Source organism: Schistocerca americana, chromosome 2 (assembly GCF_021461395.2).
Source record: "Schistocerca americana isolate TAMUIC-IGC-003095 chromosome 2, iqSchAmer2.1, whole genome shotgun sequence".
NCBI lineage: Eukaryota > Metazoa > Arthropoda > Insecta > Orthoptera > Acrididae > Schistocerca > Schistocerca americana.
Window position 1 is genome coordinate 104,566,475 of NC_060120.1, and position 21,717 is coordinate 104,588,191.

Sequence of the window (21,717 nt, forward strand, 5' to 3'; positions counted from 1 at the left end):
AAGACACAGGTGTTCGTTTTTTCCGAGCGCTGTTAGAGAATGGAATAATAGAGAATAATTGTGAAGGTGGTTCGGCGAAACCTCTGCCAAGCGCGTAAGTGTGATTTACAGAGTAGCCATGTAGATATAGAAGCAGGTGTAGAAGAACAAGATATGTATAGATGTATAGATTCTGACAACAATTATTTTGTCTGACACAATGGCTTCCAGTTTATTCCCTACTGGAAAACGCTGACTTAATCCGTAGAGACGTGCAGGCAGCAGAACATGTACGAACCCCAAAACGGAAAACAATTAGTCACATAACCCAGAAAATGGTGTCTCGGGGCGAGCGGGGAGCATTCACAACTGCAGGGAGGTCAGACGGACGCTTTTGATAGGGCATCAAGAGCAAGCGTTCCAATAGACGTCATCGTAATGATAATGAATATGAGTATAACGGCTACGACGGAAACACTCGCATTGCGCTGGTAATAGGTAGTAGCAGCGTGCAGAAACATTTAAGGGCCAGGCTGTGGATGTAATGAACACTTGGGTTACCATCGGTCACGCTTCAGTGAAGCTCTTGAAATCATAACCTTCACATAATGACAGGGAAACACTGCTGGAGACTGTAATGTGTGATCCGTATGGATGATTTCAAGAAGTTCGGCAATTCACCGGTAGATGGCAATGGCGGAGGCCTTGATTTCGTTTGCTCTCGTTCGTGTACCGATTACTGGTAACGTCTGACGGAAGTCTGCTGCGAGAAAAAACGTGTAGCCGCCCATAGGGCTACCATCTGCGCAACGACTCAACGGATATTTTACGGGACGTCTGAGCCCCATCCCAAACGATCGAAGTGCAGCCCTGCGTCAGTTTACCAGGATACTTTTCTTCGAAACATTACACCGAAGGGGTCACCAGCATAAAATTTCAGGGGAACTTTGTACAAAATAAGCTGTTCATAAACGATGTATAATGCTCGTACCGGTGTAGCGCGGTAGTCGGTTAGCCTTGCGCCTATCACCGCTAGATATCAAAAGCATCGTTTTCGGAGCGGCACGGGTCGTGGTTTATCCAATTATCATGAAATATTTAAATATTATGTACATAAAGCTTCCTCCGAAATCAGTCTACCTGTTCGTAAAACCGAGATTAGACGGAACATACATATGGAAACGACTAAGGGACTTCAATTTGTGTAGGTAGAGATTACAGTTTGTATCTGTTGTGGCGTAACAAGCTTGCTACGCCACACTGGGAAGGGAGCCGAAAGAAAGGCACGCGTACACACACGCCGACTGGCGTCAATTCTGGAACAGGATACGTTATGACTGCTATAAAGAAAATACGTAGCTTTGGAATATACTTAACTTTATTCTTTGTTGGTTTACACGTTCTTCTTGAGACATTTATACGATAACTCTCAAACTAGGTAAGGCTAATGGCGCCTTGCTAGGTCGTAGCCATGGACTTAGCAGAAGGCTATTCTAACTGACTCTCGGCAAATGAGAGGAAGGCTTTGTCCGTATTGTCGCTAGCAATGTCGTCGTACAACTGGGGCGAGAGCTCGTCCGTATCACGAGACCTGCCTTGTGGTGGCGCTAGGTCTGCGATCACACAGTGGCGACACGCGGGTCCGACATGTACTAAATGGACCGCGGCCGATTTAAGCTACCACCCAGCAAGTGTGGTGTCTGGCGGTGACACCACAGTATTATGTTATTTTTAGTTGCGATTCAAGTTTTTAGAACGCAAGTTTCGTAAGGTTAACTGGCTGTTTTGTTCTACTTATATTTTTTGGGATCTTGGTATCACATACGCAAAATTGTATCTCGTTCTCCTGTATGTACCGGGACGTCTGATTTTCGTCGTTTGCGAGCACATTTCATCTAAGCACTTCCCCTTGTGTCTTTTTTTTTAAGTGTCTGTTGATGGTGTGTGTTTGCTCTTTGTAATGCTGCTAACAGTCGCTGTGTGTTTTTACCTTGTCTTTCGTTAGCGCTGTTGTCTGTGTATGCATTTTGGTATTTGTTTCTTTGTAATGAAGATGTAAGTGTTGTTGTGTGTGGTAGTCGATGCTCTGGAAAAACGGTGGAAATGAGGGGTGAGAATGGCACTTTTTTAACGGATGTGTCTGTTATGGGAGATTGAGTAGGTTATTATATAATATGGGTTTTGTTATTGTTTATGTGGCTAACGTACTCAGTGAGTCGATATTTGTAACAACTGGGACAATTTACCTTAACACCTTTACGTTTTACAGATTTACCTGAAATAATACAACTATACTTGTAACATCTCTAATAAATTTTGGAAAAAGTTAATATACACTACCGGCCATTAAAATTGCTACACCACGAAGATGACGTGCTTCAGACGCGAAATTTAACCTACAGGAAGAAGAAGATGTGATATGCAAATGATCAGCTTTTCAGAGCATTCACACAAGGTTGGCGCCGGTCGCAACACCTACAACGTCCTGACATGAGGAAAGTTTCCAACCGATTTCTCATACACTAATAGCAGTTGACCGGCGTTGCCTGGTGAAACGTTGTTGTGATGCCTCGTGTAAGGAGGAGAAACGCGTACCATCACGTTTCCGACTTTGATAAAAGTCGGATTGTAGCCTATCGCGATTGCGGTTTATCGTAGCACGACAGTGCTGCTCGCGTTGGTCGAGATCCAATGACTGTTAGCAGAATATGGAATCGGTGGGTTCAGGAGGGTAATACGGAACACCGTGCTGGATCCCAACGGCCTCGTATCACTAGCAGTCGAGATGACAGGCATCTTATCCGCATGGCTGTAACGGGTCGTGCAGCCACGTCTCGATCCCAGAGACAACAGATGGGGACGTTTGCAAGACAACAACCATCTGCACGAACAGTTCGACGACGTTTGCAGCAGCATGGACTATCAGCTCGGAGACCGTGGCTGCGGTTACCCTTGACGCTGCATCACAGACAGGAGCGCCAGCGATGGTGTACTCAACGACGAACCTGGATGCACGGATGGCAAAACGTCATTTTTTGGATGGATCCAGGTTCCGTTTAAGCATCATGATGGTCGCATCCGTGTTTGGCGACATCGCGGTGAACGCACATTGGAAGCATGTATTCGTCATCGCCATACTGGCGTATCACCCAGTGTGATGGTATGGGGTACCATTGGTTACACGTCTCGGTCACCTCTTGTTCGCATTGACGGCACTTTGAAAAGTTTACGTTACATTTCAGATGTGTTACGACCGTGGCTCTACCCTTCATTCGATTCCTGCGAAATCCTACATTTCAGCCGGATAATGCACGACCGCATGTTGCAGGTCCTGTGCGGGCCTTTCTGGATACAGAAAATGTTCGACTGCTTCCCTGGCCAGCACATTCTCCAGATCTCTCACCAAATGAAAACCTCTGGTTAATGGTGGCCGAGCAACTGGCTCGTCACAATACGCCAGTAACTACTCTTGATGAACTGTGGTATCGTGTTGAAGTTGCATGGGCAGCTGTATCTGTACACGCCATCCAAGCTCTGTGTGAACTCAATGCCCAGGCGTATCAAGGCGGTTATTACGGCTAGAGGTGGTTGTTCTGGGAACTGATTTCTCAGGATCTATGCACCCAAATTGCGTGAAAATGTAATCACATGTCAGTTCTAGTATAATATATTTGTCCAATGAATACCCGTTTATCATCTTCATTTCTTCTTGGTGTAGTAATTTTAATGGCCATTAGTGTATTTGAGGTTAACAAGTTCAGTTTTTACGAAATTTGCCTGAAGTGTTACATGGGTGCTTATAAATCCCAGGTAAAGTGCGCAAAAAGTTAATGTGTCAAGCTAAAATGTAAGTGTCCTTGTAACATCCGTGATACATTTGATTGGAAGTGAAGACGTCGAGCTTAAATGCTGTGCTCTCGAGGAAGATTGACAGGCCTGCAGATACTTTGACGTTTATTTCGCAGTCGCAGCGCACCAAAATTAAACGGTAGAGTTGCCACTTGATGATGGAGCAAAGCCTCCGAAACGTGTCGTAAATAAAAATAATGATAACAAAAAAGAGCCGAGCGGGATTAGCCGAGAGGTCTACGGCGCTGCAGTCATGGACTGTGCGGCTGATCCCGGCTGAGGTTCGAGTCCTCCCTCGGGCATGGGTGTGTGTGTTTGTCCTTAGGATAATTTAGGTTAAGTAGTGTGTAAGCTTAGGGACTGATGACCTTAACAGTTAAGTCCCATAAGATTTCACACACATTGAACATTTAAACAAAAAATAACTTGAGATTCACTGCTACTTACGTAGATTTTAAACAGACAGCCACGGCAACGGAACACCAACCATTCGTGAATTAAAAAAAAATAGAAGTCGTTCTATTAGTTTTTTGCTAACTACGAATCGTGCCCAGTCGCCCTTCGAACATGATAACCGGAGCGGATGAAGCCGCTTACGGTTTTTAATCGCGCTGTGGTAGCCCAGTTTACACTTTGGCGGTTGTACGAGCTCTGGGAAACCCGCAGGGGGTAAGAAGGTTGGAAGAGCGTCGGTGAGAGCCGGCCGGACGAGTGCAAACCTGCTGGGTCGGGATCTGGCAGGGTGGGACGAAGGGTGTTGGCGTCGCGCCTCCGCGCCCAGCGGAAAGTTCCCAGCCACTGGCGGCAGCGGCGATAGCCATCTGCCCCGCACTGCCCCACTGGTTTCCACGGGACGTCACTGCAATCAGTGGTACCACGCTCTCCCGTGGCTGTTATCCACTAATCGGCGAATAATGTAATTACCGCTGTGTATCCCGGTATTTCAGATTAAACATGATTACTAGGTCGTTCCCTTATACAGGCTTCTGCATTATGTATGGCCATATCACATTGACAAATCTCTGTCCAACTCTGGTAATTTTCTCTGTAACCTAAGCAAGATCACTGCCATTAGCAAATTGGAAAGCTTTAATAAGATATAAAGATGTGTCGTCTCGGTCTTGACACTGCCCGGTTCCAATAAAGTATGTCGGTCGTTGCTGGCATGCGTTGACCTGTCTCTGTGCTTTATCTGTCGACCAGTTGTGACACTATTGTATGTAATTTTCTAACGAACCGACTAATAATTCCTGTGATTATATGGACTCCGTACTGCGAACACATACTTGTTTTTTTGATAGGAACAAGAGACGCAGTCGTAACATCATGCGACAAGAATGGAACTTCCGATTTCTTTGATTACATTGAAATAATTCTACTGTGTAATGATTTTCGGACTAATCTACACTACTGGCCATTAAAATTTCTCCACCAAGAAGATGACGTGCTACAGACGCGAAATTTAACCGACAGGAAGAAGATGCTGTGATATGCAAAAGATTAGCTTTTCAGAGCATTCAAACAAGGTTGGCGCCGGTGGCGACACCTACAACGTGCTGACATGAGGAAAGTTTCCAACCGCTTTCTCATACACAAACAGCAGTTGACCGGCGTTGCCTGGTGAAACGTTGTTGTGATGCCTCGTGTAAGGAGGAGAAATGCGTACCATCACGTTTCCGACTTTGATAAAGGTCGGATTGTAGCCCATCGCGATTGCGGTTTATCGTATCGCGACATTGCTGCCCGCGTTGGTCGAGATCCAATGACTGTTAGCAGAATATGGAATCGGTGGGTTCAGGAGGGTAATACGGAACGCCGTGCTGGATCCCAACGGCCTCGTATCACTAGCAGTCGAGCTGACAGGCATCTTATCCGCATGGCTGTAACGGATCGTGCAGCCACGTCTCGATCCCTGAGTCAACAGATGGGGACGTTTGCAAGACAACAACCGTCTGCACGGACAGTTCGATGACGTTTGCAGCAGCATGGACTATCAGCTCGGAGACCATGGCTGCGGTTACCCTTGACGCTGCATCACAGACAGGAGCGCCTGCGATAGTGTACTTATCGACGAATCGGGGTGCACGAATGGCAAAACGTCATTTTTTCTGATGAATCCAGGTTCTGTTTACAGCATCATGATGGTCGCATCCGTGTTTGGTGACATCGCGGTGAACGCACACTGGAACCGTGTATTCGTCATCGCCATACTGGCGTATCACCCGGCGTGATGGAATAGGGTGCCATTGGTTACACCTCTTGTTCGCATTGACCGCACTTTGAACAGTGGACGTTACATTTCAGATGTGTTACGACCCGTCGCTCTACCCTTCATTAGATTCCTGCGAAATCCTACATTTCAGGAGGATAATATACGACCGCATGTTGCAGGTCCTATACGGGCCTTTCTGGATACAGAAAATGTTCGACTGTTGCCCTGGCCAGCACATTCTCCAGATCTCTCACCAATTGAAAACGTCTGGCTCGTGACAATACGCCAGTCACTACTCTTGATGAACTGTGGTATCGTGTTGAAGCTGCATGGGCAGCTGTACCTGTACACGCCATCCAAGTTCTGTTTGACTCAATGCCCAGGCGTATCAGTGCCGTTATTACAGCCAGAGGTGGTTGTTCTGGGTACTGATTTCTCAGGTTCTATGCACCCAAATTGCGTGAAAATGTAATCACATGTCGTTTATCATCTGTATTTCTTCTTGGTGTAGCAATTGTAATGGCCAGTAGTGTATTTACGCCAGTCAGAAACACTAGAAGGGCAACTACGAAGTATGAGACAATAATGATAAAACACTGCGTCAATAAAGTACAACTGCTGTTTCTGTCATCAGTCTTCTGAATGGCTTCATGCGCCCGCCACGACATCCTCTGCTTAACCAACCACTTCATCTTAGAATAGCACTTACACCCAGCGTCTTCCATTACTTGTTGGATAATATATTCTAATCATTGCCTTCCCCTACACTTTTTCCTTTCTAGGCCTTCCTCTAGAAAGGTATACCGCGGAGTTTACTTCCCTACGTCTTACACATGTCTTATCAATCTGTCCTTTATTCTAGTCTGTGTTTTCGACACATTCTTCACCGATTCCGCATAGAATCTCTACAGCTGTTGTCTTAACAGTCCCGTTAGTATTCGGGATCCATCCTTATATATAAAATTCTCGTGTCACAGTGTTAGTTGCCATACTCCTCCGAAACGGCTGGATCGATTCTGATGAAATTTTACATGTATATTCTGTACGTCTGAGAATCGGTCGCAATCTATTTTTTATACCCCTAAGTGGTAGAGGTGGTCCACCCCAAAATCGTTTTCTTATTTTTTCGACAGAACATTACGAAATACACGCAACCCTAAATTTTCACCCTTCTACCACCAACCCCTATTTTTAATAGCGACTTTAGTAATTTAATAATTTTCAACCCCGGTCGATAACTGATCAATTATCACTTGATCAGTTATCCCCACCAAGAGTCTACCGGTGATAGTCTGTCACTATTCGATAGATATGTAATTGAAGAAAACGTACCAAAAGCAACGACTCGAATATCCCTCTTTGCATCGACGTAACTACAGAGATGTTTAACCAGGTACCACGAGTCATATGCCAAACCGACATATAGGCCTAGCGCACACGCATCGATTTTTATCGTACGGAAATATATCGTAAGATCAAATTCTTTTAGTGGAACAAAGAAGTTCCTATGCTCTCTTTTGTTCCTCTAAAAGACTGTAATCGTACAATATCTTTACGTACGATGAAAATCGATGTGCGTGCTCTTGGCCTTGTTCATAATGCTGGCGAACACGTTTCGACACGAAATTGCCGCTATGTTTGTATGCTCATGTACGAGCCGAATATCGGCTGCAATTGTTAAATCCACACGATCTACCGTAGAAACGCTAGAACTAACATTGGCCGATACTGCAGGAATCCCCCCTAAGCCTTTTCTCACTTCCTACACAGTTTTCGGCCATTATTATTCTGTCACGAGCTCCTGCCAACAACGGCTATTGTGTTACACGTATACATTGAGTTACACGTATACACTATTCTTATAGACTAGAGATAATTTATATGGGAAAACAACGTTTGCCGGGTCAGTTATAACATATAAAATTTTCAGAGGCGGAACGAAATTCGCCGGGTATAGCTAGTCTTAAATATATGTCGCTGTCATATAGACGTGCAGTCTTTGGAATTTCGTCCTCAAATTCAGACCTATGTTTCATATCCGTAGACTTCTTTTAGCGAATAATGCTGTCTTTTCCTGTCCTAGTTTGCTTCTTGTATTATCCTTGCTTCGCCCGTCTCCATCATTTCTACATCTACATCTACATCCATACTCCGCAAGCCATCCGACGGTGTGTGGCGGAGGGTACCTTGAGTACCTCTATCGGTTCTTCCTTCTATTCCAGTCTCGTATTGTTCGTGGAAAGAAGGATTGTCGGTATCCCTCTGTGTGGGCTCTAATCTCTCTGATAGTATCCTCAAGGTCTCTTCACGAGATAAACGTAGGAGGGAGCAATATACTGCTTCACTCCTCGGTGAAGGTATGTTCTCGAAACTTCAACAAAAGCCCGTACCGAGCTACTGAGCGTCTCTCCTGCAGAGTCTTCCACAGGAGTTTATCTATCATCTCCGTAACGCTTTCGCGATTACTAAATGATCCTATAACTAACTGCGCTGCTCTCCGTTGGATCTTCTCTATCTCTTCCATCAACCCTATCTGGTACGGGTCCCACACTGCTGAGCAGTATTCAGGCAGCGGGCGAACAAGTGTACTGTAACCTACCTCCTTTGTTTTCGGATTGCGTTTTCTTAGGATTCTTCCAATGAATCTCAGTCTGGCATCTGCTTTACCGACGATCAACTTTATATGATCATTCCATTTTAAATCCCTCCTAATGCGTACTGAAACACGTATGTAACATAGCAGCGATGGCGAGGCATTGTAGCATCTGTGACCAGAGAGTATGCGCTTGACCGCGCGAGTGTTGCGAGCGGTTCTCAGTCTGTCAGTCAGTCGTTGCGAGTCTGTCAGTAGTAGTCATTGCGAGTCTGTAGCTCTGTCTAGTTGTCGCTATGCAGAGCAGTACTCTGTCAGTAGTCGTGCAGTGCTGTACGCTAATAGTCGTCATGCAGAGCGGTCGGTCAGTAGTAGCAGCCCAGTGCGGTTGTGTGATGTAGGCGGTCGGCAACACTGGTCAAGATGGTGAATAAGGTATACTATTAATTAATATAATCATTAGATAATGAAAAAATTTATTTATTGTAATTATTCTCCAACAAGTCCCCCAATAATAATTTTTATTTCAAAAGCATTTTCTCAAAAAATTTTATTTTTTATTGAACTAAAGATTTCGTTGCACTTCCCATTTCACTCCATTTTTTTTAAAGAAAAATTTCAGTAAAATCACCAAAAAAAAGAAATATTATTATTTGCAATGCAGTTCCTCCAAGCCGTGCGCACAAAAAAGAGCAGAAATGTGACATCCATTTATTCTGAGGTAAGACTTTAATTCTGATTGTTTTGCACAGGGCCAAAGACCGATGTTTCGGTTTAATTGAATTTTCTTATCACTGAATAGACTTTAATTTTTTGTGAAGAATTTATATTTGAGTCAGATTGCTAATTTTTGTTTAATTGTCATTGTCACTAGATTCCATTGTGGGCAGGTTACGCTTAGCGCAATGTCCATTAGCATCCCTAAATAATATTGTCAATTATTTTAAATTTTGCGGGGAGGTTACACTTGGCGACACCCAGTCCAGGATCGTATTTCGTTGAGAGTCTTTTGAGCGACAGTCAGATATCTGCTCTTATTTGCTTAGATATAATTAGGATTTGGCGCAACGCTTTTATTAATCTTGTGACTTTCTTTCTACAGGTCAACGACAATTCATTGCTCTGTTGTATTTGTGTGTTGCTTTTGCATTGTGCTCATTTGTTTTGTGAATAATTGTGACTATTGCAAAAATGCCGCGAAAGACTATGAATAGTGTATCGCGAGGTATTACGAACGAAACTACCGATTTAAACAACTTTACCGATAGGACATGTGACACGCAGTGTAATCATGACATTCCTGCGTTCACTGACAATCAGTGCATTCCAACCACTAATGATGACTTTTACCTTAATGATGAACAAACGAACTCAATTGTCTCGTCTGTTAATTTGACGACAATTGATGACGCGGGACGCTCTATTGCAATGAGCGCTGCCGAGCTTAACACACCCGATTTGGAAAATTCAAGTAACATACAAACAAATTTTTCGAATGAAAATGGTCAGTGTAGTGAAAGTACGACGGATTTATTTAATTCCGAAATAGGGACTGACAGTGTATGTTTAACTGGCAAACCTTTTTGTAAATTACAGAATGACCAAATGGTCACGCAAAAAGAGACAATTCCAGATCGACCATTGAACAGCACAGAGAATAGAAATGCTAATTTTGAATCGGATCCAATTATGGCATTTTTGCGGCAAAATTTCAAACAACAGAACGAAAAACAAGACAAACTTAGTGAACAGGTCAAACAACAGAATGAAAATTTCAAACAACTTAGGGAAGATAACAAACACTTAAATGAGAAACTTGACAATAATGACGTAAATCTCAAACAACTTAGTGAACAGGTCAGACAACAGAATGAAAAATTAGACGACAATTCCAGACAGCTTAGTGAACAAATTAGAGCCGTTGCCGCGCAGTGCCATGACACTAAGGAACAGTTGCGCGTGGAAATTGAGGCTTGTTCACGAAAAAATAGCGAAGAAATTAAGTCTGTTGCGCAAGAATTAAGAGAAATGCAAACAGCCGCAACAGATACACTCAGAGACGAAATTAGCGGAGTCGCTAAACAATGCTCTGAAAAAGCTACACAATTACGGGACGAGTTTAGAGCAATGACGGTAGAACTTTCGCGCACTATGGACGCAAAGATAGACGCGAAATTCGAACAGCAGAACACTCAGATTAACGAGCGCTTTAATCAGCACATACAGAACAGTGATACGCGTTTCCACAGATTTATTCAAGATCAAAACAAAGTAAAACGACAAGTCATGGAAACAATCACTGCACAAAGACAAGAGGACAAACGTAAAATGTTCGCGAAAGCGAAGACGTATGTAGACAATAATATTACTACAGTGTCCGACAAAATTAATACCATAGAACAATTGAACGCGGAATTACGGGATGAAATTTCTGATCTTAAGTCAAAAACAGATACACACACAGTAAATATTCAAACAGTGACAGACAGATTCGAACAATTAGATCTAACACAGGATTGCGATGTCATCAAAGCTGATGTTAAAAAACTGAGCGAAACTACGCGTAAGTTGCAAAAACAGATTAATGCGTCTGATTCTAAAACCGATGATCAGGTTAAAATGCTGTCTGAAAAATATGATGAATTGGCCAGTCGTATTGATGCTATCGAAAGTGCTAATGACAATAAATCAGACGATACTGCACCGGTTTCATTTACCCAAACACCTGAATTTCAAAATTTACAGCAGACAATTGAAGAGATCGATTCATCTAACAACACGTTACGGAGGAAGTTGTCAAGTTTACAACAAGAAGTAACAGAAATGAAAAACACTTCAGTTAATAACATACAGCAGACGCCACGTTGCGAGCATTTGTCAGAGTCACGCAGCGTGTATAATGTGAACAATTTACAGAGACTACGCGACTTAAAATCCGAAAAGCCACGCGACTTAAAATCTGAAAAGCTACGCAACTTGAAATCCGAAATGATACAGACGAACAGATTCACACACAAACCTGAACGTGTTATCAAACTGAGTGACGAGAACGTAGATTTCGAGCAATTTGCATTTGTAAGAAAATGTAAGGAATTTAATAATGACAGCGTACAGGTACACGATTTGCACTGTATACGACAATTTATCTTTGTACATTCACCGCTATTACATGTAATGCAGAAACTAGCTTTGAACCAGAGGCGACAATTTGCTATTGTATTTTCATCAGCATTACGTATTATGCAGAAACTGGAATTAGCAAGAATACAACAATTTGCCTTTGGAATTTTACTGCCATTGCCTGTAACGCAAAAGCTAAAATTTATTTGCAGTGCGTAAATGACCTCAGGGGATTCATTACGCTTTAATGAATATGTGCCGTAGCGAGCATAGGGCCCCGAGCTGTAGTAGTGCTGTTTCATCTTTAGTTTTCTGCACTGCTGCCTTTTCTTCTACTATCCTTTATATCTATCCAAACTGCTCTTTAACTATTGCTCTACCTAGTATTAAGAAACGAGTAATGAAAACCCAATATGACAAATATTTTACCGAATGTGACAATTTTCAGTAGGCACTCCCGTAATGACAACTACCGCCGTAATTTTAATAACAGATAAAATCATAATCATCAGTATGTGTAAAATTATTAGTAACAGGAACCACATTTTGGTAACAATAGACCTTTTCACCACAACAGCATGAAAGTCAGCCGCTTAGCATACCTAACCAACAATGCAGTCTACAAGGTCAACCAAACTTTAATGTTTCGCCGCGTGCACGTATAGTCCCAGCGCCAACAAATAGTAACGTACGGCAGCAAAGAAATAACTACGTACAGATAACACACCATTTCAATTCCTATCGCAATGCGCCGTATAGAAATTACTATCATGACAGACGTAAAAATGATGAGCACAATTTTCAGCGTACATTTAATAACAGTCGATCTTTTCAGCAGCAACAACATCAGCAACAACGAATAATCATGAATGAAACAGACAATAGGTGTCATCTATAGCGTAACACGTCAGTAAGAAATAACAGAACAGTTCATATAGTGGATATGCCACAGCATCCTCCCGTAAAATAAATAACGGAACGTACGATAGATTTTAACCAGATACAGCACAGATTGCATATTACAGTAACGCAAACATTACTTTTGACACGCAGAATTTTGCTCACGAGAATGTTATTTGAAAAATGCTCTGTTGAATGCTCCACTATTATTGCACCCAGATCTTACGAGAAATTTTTCCATTGCTACCGACAGTTCCAACACCGCCTTAGGCGTACACATTTTCCAGGAAATTGAAGAAGATGGTTCAATTGTAATCAAAAACATCGCATTTGCAAGCCGCATTCTGTCACCTGCTGAACGAAATTACTCCGTTACAGAACTTGAAACATTATGTGTTGTATGGGCTTTTACGAGATTTCGGCACTTTCTTTATGGCAGACATACCACCGTCTACACAGACCACAGAGCAATACAATTTTTGCTTTCAGCTAAATTTACTCACGACAGATTGAGCAGATGGAAACTATATTTGCAGGAATTTAATTTTACAATAGTTCACATTCCCGGCACACAAAATGTTATAGCAGACGCACTATCGCGTTCTCTCGGCAACAATCAGCAAGACGTAGCAACCAACTTCTGCAAAACAAATTTCAGTGTCATGTACATTCAGCATGTTGCATTTGAAAACTTTATTTCATCGTCATTACAGGACATAGCAAAGGAACAAAATAAAGACAATGTGTGGAAAGAAATTAAACACCTATGGCAAGATAGGAAAAATGTTACGATTAGGAACCATTACACTGTGCGCACGCAATGACATTCTGTTTCGCCGCTCTCATCCTGACAGCAACAATTGGTTATTATGCATTCCTGATGAACTGGTTAACAAACTAATTTGGTACACTCATTTAAGTTACGCACATTACGGAGCACGAAAATGTTTTCTTATACTGAGACAGAACTGTTATTTTTCTAACATGGAAAAACGTATACGACGAGTTTTAGCGTCTTGTAAAATTTGCCAGAAAGCTAAATCAGACACCACTTCACATATTCCTCCTTTATATCCCATTATACCTGTTAAATTAAGACACATGGCCGCAGTAGATATTTTTGGTCCGATTCCCAGAACTAACAGAGGTTTTTGCTACATATTTGTCGCTGTTGAGCTCACTTCAAAATTTGTTACTTTCACTCCATTACGCAAAGCTACTGCTAAAACTGTTTCGAAAGCGTTTTTAAAACATTTTCTATTTCATGTAGGGCATGTAATGAAAGTAATTTCTGATAATGGATCACAATTTCGTAGTAGCGTATGGACACGCATGTTACGAGCTAGAAACATTTCTCCGATCTATATATCCAAGTACCACGCTTCTTCGAACCCTTGTGAAAGATTAATGAAAGAAATTGGTAAACTGTGCCGAATATACTGCCACAAAAGACATATTGATTGGGACACACACATATTCTCATTCCAAGATGTAATTAATTCCATTCCAAATGAATCCACTATGCTATCTCCGTCTGTTATACTGAAAAATACTGAACCACCTAACAAAATTAAAGAATTAATAACATTTCCTACATCTCGTCGATTACGACACCACGAAATAATTGACATTGCGCTGAACAACATCAAACGTGCCGCAGAGCGCCGGAGAAGACAGCAAAAACAGGTTTGTACACGCCGCGACTTTCACGTTGGACAGAAGATACTAGTACGTACACACTATTTATCCAGTAAATTAAAAGGTAAGTGCAGTAAATTTGAACTTCTATACGCAGGTCCATATCGGATTCGCAGCATCCCTCACCCCAATGTTGTACACGTCGAAACTTTGAGAACCAGAAAATCGAAAGGCAATCACCATATCTCAAACATTAAACCGTTTATTGAATGAAGACACTTTATGATTCAACACACTATGATGTCATTTACTAATGCAATTAATTCACCTGACTAATTACTGATGATTATCGTATTTTTTCTTGGCAAGTGCCCGGCAAGGTAAGGTTAGCAGGTCGCTTTTCTTGTCGTTACACATCAGACCGTGCACATTTTCCACTTTTTTGTGTGTATGATTGTTTTCAAGTTTTGTTTGTATGTACTGTGAAATAGTTAAGATATAACACACACCAGTTGACTTTGACATTTTTTGTTGCCATATGACACCTCAAGATCGTGACTGTTTAACAGTTTTTTTTTTTTTGCTACTGCATTGTATTATTCTGTGTACATTTTTGCATCTGAACACTGTCAACGTCTTTAACATATTACGTTTTCTGTCATGTTATGCTGTATGGCTAATTGTGTCACCATAAACCAGTCATTATTTAGTGGGTATATGATTTAAATGCAAGACATTAATCTCTGTCATCAATTTCAGAAAGAAATGATGTATGTAAGAAATAAATTCAACAGAAATGGGAATTTCACCTACGGAATAAACGAAAGGAGATGCGATAACTTTATGAGGAAGAGTAAATGGATCAGGATTAACAAACATTAACAAGAATATACTATACTCATCACAGAATAGCAGTCTTAACTAATTTTTTCTTTCAGAATACAAGGTGATTGATGCAGGCTGTCAGAGAGAACTACACATCTTAGTTTTAGTGATGAAATATGCTAGAGATAAGGAATAGTTATGTAATGAGTAATGAAGTGATTTTTTGCAGATGATAATGAATACTGATGAATAAGGATGAAGGATATGGTATTATGGATAATGAAGTTTTCTTTACAGATGAGGATAATGTTGAAGTTATGTATTTATGCTACGTAGTTATTTAAGTATTTGTTGCAGTTTGCTTTGACAGCAGGTGTTATATTGCATAGTAGGATGACGGAAAGTTTTGGAAAGGACAGCTATGGAACATATTTTATACACATTTCACTACCTGTTAATTCGAAGTTCACTACTTTTCAGCATAGTGTGCGTTTCTTCTTTCAGGTCAATAATCCGTTTTTGTATTTTTTCCAGGAGAAGCTTTTCATGATACTTACTAAACCTGTTAGTTATTATACCTGTTCTAGTACTTGCATTTTTATTTTTTACCCATTTGTGTCTATCGTTTATAAATGTGATCACATATACTGCCTTGTTACATAATCTTGCTACAGCTGACTCATGACGAATGACGTTACCTATCCTCATTTGCAGCAATAGGTCAAAAGCAAAAAGTGTTATGCCTCAGCAATTAATTATCGATCCCAACGCAATGCATTGCTACCAAAAAAATGTATTACCAGTCCCACATAATGTCACTAGTTTATGATAATTCTGAATAATACTGATCAACTCTGAATAGCATGTCACTTGAGTAATGACCTCTTAATGAGACTATATTCAAGATAATGCTTTGTCACTAGCTAATAACTGCCACTGTTTATTGTAATGATACTACTTATAATGCCTGTGATTATTAATGATTTGACTGTAATTAACTGATTTTTAATAATGACTTCGTAATAATCTGAATAATACTGAATGATGATTCTATTCAATACTTGCTGGCCACTGAGTGCCAATAATTAATGTCACTTGAAGAATTGTTATTAATTATGCCATTAATTAGCCCTTTTTTTCCATGTTGAGTTTTCATGTTTTGGTTAATGGCCAATGAGTGCCAATAATTTGTATCACTCAATGTATTATGTTAATGCTAGGCCAATAATTGACTCTCCTTTTCAATTAAGGCTTCTGATGAACATTATTCTGTCTTACTAAATATACTTTGTAACTGGCCAAGGACCGCCACTGTTTATTGTAATACGATTACCCATGATGCCAGCTAGTGATTCTTAATAGATTGTAATGACACATAATTAATTAACTATGGTACTGTTTAATAATGCTTTGTAATTAACTATGGTACTGTTTAATAATGCTTTGTAATTAATTAAGGCTAATAATTCTTACTATATTGGAATGACAAATGATTAATTAATTAACTGTAATTAGACAAATGATTAATTAACGACAAATGATTAATTAATGACAAATGATTAATTAACTGTAATTAGGAGAAGGTTAATGATTCTTAATTATGCTCTGTGACAAAAAAGAATGCGATTATTTCATAATGCTTTGTAACCAGGAAAAGAAGGCTACTGATTCTATGTAAAACAATTAATGAACATTTTTCTGTAATACTACATATTTGGTACAGAAATGTTCAATAACTGGGCTATGAATGCCACAAACTGCTACTTAAGTCTGTAACTGTCAATATTATGTGACTTGATGTCCTTCACCTCATAAGCTGACTACCCTGAATTACTGCAATGTCCATTTGTCCTGTTTATCCTAGTGATCATGGAGCACTATCTTTGGTTTTGCACTAATTCTACGTTGGTGTGCCTTGTAAGAGCGTGGTGTTGACACGACATGCTGTCCACCACCGTGAGCGATGAAGACGTTATTATGGTCGAACTGTATGGTGTACCTAATGTACTGCCAAAATGAAAACGTGGAACATTACTACGAGAGTTCAGTGTCTTGGCTACACTGATAAATTCTGATGGGAAAAGAACTTCAAGTTGTGTCACTTGGTGTTGTACTTCTGTGGAAAGATATGGACTTTCAGAACAGCTGTGTGCAATCTAAAGTGCTACAACCACGATGCAATCCTTCCCTTTCCTATCCTGATTCTTGTCACATAAAGAAAAAATTTTTTTTGGTAACATCATTTATGTTCATAGGTTATACATTTTTCGATTTGTTGAACTCCAGTGCGAGTACACTTATGTCACTGGTCGACATGATTTTTTTGCCATTATGTTTATTTGTTGTGAAAATGCTAAAGACATATCTCCAGTGCGTGTGCACTTTGGACATGATTTTTTTGCCATTATGTTTATTTATTGCGAAAATGCTAAAGACATTTTTCGATTTGTTCTGAAGTACAGTATATGTACACTCTTGTCTTTTATATTGTATATACATTTTTTTATTTTCTGAACTACAGTGCATGTGCACTTCTGTTAGGTGTTAATATGTTTTCTACTGAACTTCAGTGCCTGTACACTTATCTCATTTTTTCAATATGTTTTCTACTATTCTGTATATTCAATACTTTAATGCGAATGCACTTATGCCATTTGTTACTAATTGTACATACATTTCATCAATTACTGATATGTTCTCAACTGCAGTGCATGTGCACTCATGCCACTTGTCAACATAATATTTTTGCCAGTCTGTTTATTTGTTCTGAATATGCTAAAGAATTTTTTCAGTGCCTGTGCACTTTGTTATCTGTCAAAAAAATTTGTATATACATTTTTCTGATTTGCTACTATGTTTTGTATTCACATTTTGTCCTTGTCTGATATATTTTGTACTTAGTGCGTGTGCACAACATTTAAATATTCTGTAAGTTGTTGAATTTTGTTAATTAAAGAAAAATTTTGCCGCGCTTGGCAAGTCCAAATGACTCACCATCGCTGCCAAATTTTTGCCCCCCCAGTGGAGGGTTATGAAACACGTATGTAACATAGCAGCGATGGCGAGGCATTGTAGCATCTGTGACCAGAGAGTATGCGCTTGACCGCGCGAGTGTTGCGAGCGGTTCTCAGTCTGTCAGTCAGTCGTTGCGAGTCTGTCAGTAGTAGTCGTTGCGAGTCTGTCAGTAGCAGTCGTTGCGAGTCTGTAGCTCTGTCTAGTTGTCGCTATGCAGAGCAGTACTCTGTCAGTAGTCGTGCAGTGCTGTACGCTAATAGTCGTCATGCAGAGCGGTCGGTCAGTAGTAGCAGCCCAGTGCGGTTGTGTGATGTAGGCGGTCGGCAACACTGGTCAAGATGGTGAATAAGGTATACTATTAATTAATATAATTAGATAATGAAAAAATTTATTTATTGTAATTATTCTCCAACAAGTCCCCCAATAATAATTTTTATTTCAAAAGCATTTTCTCAAAAAATTTTATTTTTTATTGAACTAAAGATTTCGTTGCACTTCCCATTTCACTCCATTTTTTTAAAGAAAAATTTCAGTAAAATCACCAAAAAAAAGAAATATTATTATTTGCAATGCAGTTCCTCCAAGCCGTGCGCACAAAAAAGAGCAGAAATGTGACATCCATTTATTCTGAGGTAAGACTTCAATTCTGATTGTTTTGCACAGGGCCAAAGACCGATGTTTCGGTTTAATTGAATTTTCTTATCACTGAATAGACTTTAATTTTTTGTGAAGAATTTATATTTGAGTCAGATTGCTAATTTTTGTTTAATTGTCATTGTCACTAGATTCCATTGTGGGCAGGTTACGCTTAGCGCAATGTCCATTAGCATCCCTAAATAATATTGTCAATTATTTTAAATTTTGCGGGGAGGTTACAGTACTCCCAGATAATTTGTGGAATTAACTGCTCCCACTTGCTGACCTGCTATATTGTAGCTAAATGATAAGGGATCTTTCTTTCTATGTATTCGCAGCACATTACAGTTGTCTACATTGAGAATCTATTGCCATTCCATGCACCATGCGTCAATTCGCTACAGATCCTCCTGCATTTCAGTACACTTTTCCGTTGTTACAACCTCTCAATATACCACAGCATCATCCGCGAAAAGCCTCAGTGAACTTCCGATGTCATCCACAAGGTCATTTATGTATATTGTGAATAGCAACGGTCCTACGACACTCCCCTGCGGCACACCTGAAATCACTCCTTCTTCGGAAGACTTCTCTCCATTGAGAATGACATGCTGCGTTCTGTTACCTAGGAACTCTTCAATCCAATCACACAACTGGTCTGTAGGCCATATGCTCTTACTTTGTTCATTAAACGACTGTGGGGAACTGTATCGAACGCCTTGCGGAAGTCAAGAAACACGGCATCTACCTGTGAACCCGTGTATATGGCCGTCTGAGTCTCGTGGACGGATAGCGCGAGCTGGGTTTCACACGACCGTCTTTTCGAAGCCCATGCTGATTCCTACAGAGTAGATTTCTAATCTCCAGAAAAGTCATTATACTCGAACATAATACGTGTTCCAAAATTCTACAACTGATCAACGTTAGAGATATAGGTCTATAGTTCTGCACATCTGTTCGACGTCCCTTCTTGAAAACGGGGATGCCTGTTCCCATTTCCAATCCTTTGGAACGCTACGCTCTTCTAGAGACCTACGGTACACCGCTGCAAGACGGGGGCAAGTTCCTTGGCGTACTCTGTGTAAAATCGAACTGGTATCCCATCAGGACCTCACTGCTAAGGTAGCAGAATTCTTTCCCTTCGTCTATTACTTAGGCTGCAGTTTCTCGCTGTTCAGATTTCTGCTACGCTTCGCTACTTCTTTAAATTACTCTTAGTCCACATACTTTTCTCATTACATTGTTAATCCCATTCAACAGGTCCTGTAATTCTTCCTCATATTCAACGAGGTTAGCAATGTCATCAGCGAATTTTACCACTGATTTTCATTCGCCTTATATTTTAACTGCACTCCTGAATCTATCTTTTGCTTCCGTCTTTGCCTCTTCGATTGCGCAAAAGTAATACAAACACCCAAACAAAAAATTTTTAGTTCGTTGTACCGTCCTCATCGTTACAGAATATGTAGAGATGACTGACGTAGAGCTTTTCTCGTTTCCACTAAAGGTGACATGATAGAGGATCTGTGTTTCGATTCAGTTGTAACACTAATCAGAAAAGTACTTTAATTTATCATTAGAAAAGTGCGTTAACTTAAACAGCTTTCTTCTGTCTGCAGATTCTTTACACAGATCATCGATTTCTTATCAGCAAGTCATCATACAACGTGTAAAATGTGCGTATCCTAAATTGCTTTGATTTTATAGAGTTGTCCTTCTTGATTTCTTTTTTTTTTTTTTTTTTTTTACTTTATCTTATGGAATAAAATTTTGATTTGTGATAACGTTTTCCAAACTCTTTACATACAAGCATATATGGGAGCGAAATGGTTTTGGACATGGCTCTGCCGAGTATTTTGCGATTTCACTTTAATACCAGTAGTAAGACGGGAAACTACTTGTTAGATACAGATGTTTGTCTTGAAAACTACTCACTGCTCACTGCACTAACATAAGACTGATCTGCATTGCGATTAGCGTACTCTCATCCCCTTCCACAGGCAGTTTTTTTGTTCACTATGTTGGAATACGTTTAAGCTACTTCTGCTTGAGGCGTTTCGTGCTACTTTAGAGTGTACACCTTTCTCTTATTTAATCCACTTGAGCCTCGTCCCAGCAGAACCAGTACCTGCCTCAGAACATCCTCTCTTGACCTTCACTTCGTGCGCCTTATACTTTCGCTCTATTAAAACATAAACATTTTTCGCGCAGCGATTTGTGGAACAGAAGAAATAAGAGAGAGAGAGAGAGAGAGAGACAGAGACAGAGAGAGAGAGAGAGAGAGAGAGAGAGAGAGAGAGAGAGAGAGAGAGAGAGAGAGCTGTGTGGCAGGTGTGGGTAGTGGACGAGTTGGAGAGAGAGTATGATTCCATATTTATTGAATCGAACTTTCACGTCACACGTTCAAAGAGGCCACGAGTCTTCCGTTTTTTCTTTGAATAGAAGTAACTGGAACTCGGTCCTAGTCAGAAAGTAAGGAGTTCTACTGCGCATATATTTTTGTCAATTTTTTTGTTTTTCTTAAACGTATATTGGTGTCAATTTCACAACGTCACAGAACTCATGCGTACATGACGAAGGTCGGTGATATGTATTATTGTTCATTTATTCGAGAGCTAATGCAATTTTATAGTTCAGCATGACTGGCATGTCACGTGAATTAGCCCATTTTTCGTGCCAGATGATGGCCGTTGACAGAACCCAGTAGCAAATTAATCAATTTTTTTTTACTGGAACCAAGTTTCATGAGTTTTCTGAAATGTATATCCTTGCTGACAGTTACCTGAAGAAAACATCTGATTTGGGAAAATCCAGTTTTCTGTAAAAATAAGGAAAAACATGCACTTTTTCTTAACGTAAACATACACCACTTGATGGCCAGTCACTTTGTCACTTAGCAGTTGGCACCACTGTAGAGTTATAATTAACAGTTTACCTCGATGAGCAGATA